Source organism: Ranitomeya variabilis, chromosome 5, assembly GCF_051348905.1.
Source record: "Ranitomeya variabilis isolate aRanVar5 chromosome 5, aRanVar5.hap1, whole genome shotgun sequence".
NCBI lineage: Eukaryota > Metazoa > Chordata > Amphibia > Anura > Dendrobatidae > Ranitomeya > Ranitomeya variabilis.
The window spans coordinates 31,438,631-31,440,211 of NC_135236.1; the positions used below are offsets into that span (position 1 = coordinate 31,438,631).

Genomic DNA, 1,581 nt, shown 5'->3' on the forward strand with positions numbered 1-1,581 from the left:
TTTTTTTGCTGATGATGCTGTATGGCGGCTTGTTTTTTGCGGGACAAGATGACGTTTTCAGCGGTACCATGGATATTTATATCAGTCTTTTTGATCGCGTGTTATTCCACTTTTTGTTCGGCGGTATGGTAATAAAGCGTTGTTTTTTGCCTCGTTTTTTTTTTTTTTTTTTCTTACGGTGTTTACTGAAGGGGTTAACTAGTGTGGCAGTTTTATAGGTTGGGTCGTTACGGACGTGGCGATACTAAATATGTGTACTTTTATTGTTTTTTTTTTTAATTTAGATAAAGAAATGTATTTATGGGAATAATATATTTATTTTTTTTTCATTATTTTGGAATATTTTTTTTTTTTTTATTTTTTTTTTTACACATTTGGACATTTTTTTTTTACTTTTTTACTTTGCCCCAGGGGGGGACAATACAGATCGGTGATCTGTCAGTTTGCATAGCACTCTGACAGATCACCGATCTGCGAGAAGTGCAGGCTGCTTCACAGTGTCTGCTCTGAGCAGGCGTCTGTGAAGCCACCTCCCTCCCTGCAGGACCCGGATCCGCGGCCATCTTGGATCCGGGTCTGGAGCAGGCAGGGAGGGAGGTAAGACCCTCGCAGCAACGCGATCACATCGCGTTGCTGCGGGGGGCTCAGGGAAGCCCGCAGGGAGCCCCCTCCCTGCGCGATGCTTCCCTGCACCGCCGGCACATCGCGATCATGTTTGATCGCGGTGTGCCGGGGGTTAATGTGCCGGGGGCGGTCCGTGACCGCTCCTGGCACATAGTGCCGGATGTCAGCTGCGATATGCAGCCGACACCCGGCCGCGATCGGCCGCGCTCCCCCCGTGAGCGCGGCCGATCGGCTATGACGTACTATCCCGTCGGCGGTCATACGGGCCCACCCCACCTCGACGGGATAGTACGTCAAATGTCGGGAAGGGGTTAAAGGGAACGTTCACCAGTTGCACTTAAAGTATAATGTTGCCTTAAAGAAAGTAGATGGTAATAATGTTTTGCATAGAAGTAATATGTAGTTAGCTAGATAGTTATAGACAATGTTTTAATAATGTTACTAGAGAATGAGGACAGGAAAGTAAGCCCGTAGGGGTTAGATAGTGAGTCCTCCTGAGAGCCATAGAGAGATGGCTAATTGATCCTGTACTAAGAAAAGAGGCAGTAGGCCTGGGCAGATAGACAGGCGGTCCTGCATATGAAAAATCAGAGTGTAAAAAGAAGAGTGTTGCACTTAGAAGAGAGAAATAAAGAAAAGTTAATTTATATTTTAGAGTTTTATAGTAAGCCTTTAGTGGGTTCAGCTTATACACCCTTAAAGGAAAAGTTAAATTATTGTTCAGAATTTGCACTTAGTAGAATACCCGGCTGGGTAATAGAAGTTATTTATAGTATGTTATTTAAAAATATTTAACCATGTTTTGTTTGTAACGTTCGAGAGTCCTCACCTCCCATAAAGGGAAGCACTGTTATATTTACTTGTTCATTGCATATCAAAATTTTGTATGTCTTTTGCTGACATGTATTGTTGTTTTCTTCCCAGTCCGGGAGTACTGGATTTAACCAGGGGGAGTGC

The 1,581-nt window shown here is 44.0% G+C and overlaps 1 protein-coding gene across 1 annotated transcript in view; it reads right to left on the reverse strand.

The window, feature by feature from the left end:
- LOC143774241 (acetylcholine receptor subunit epsilon-like) overlaps positions 1 to 1,581 on the reverse strand; it is a 65,368-nt gene that overhangs the window by 62,746 nt on the left and 1,041 nt on the right. The window lies entirely within an intron of this gene.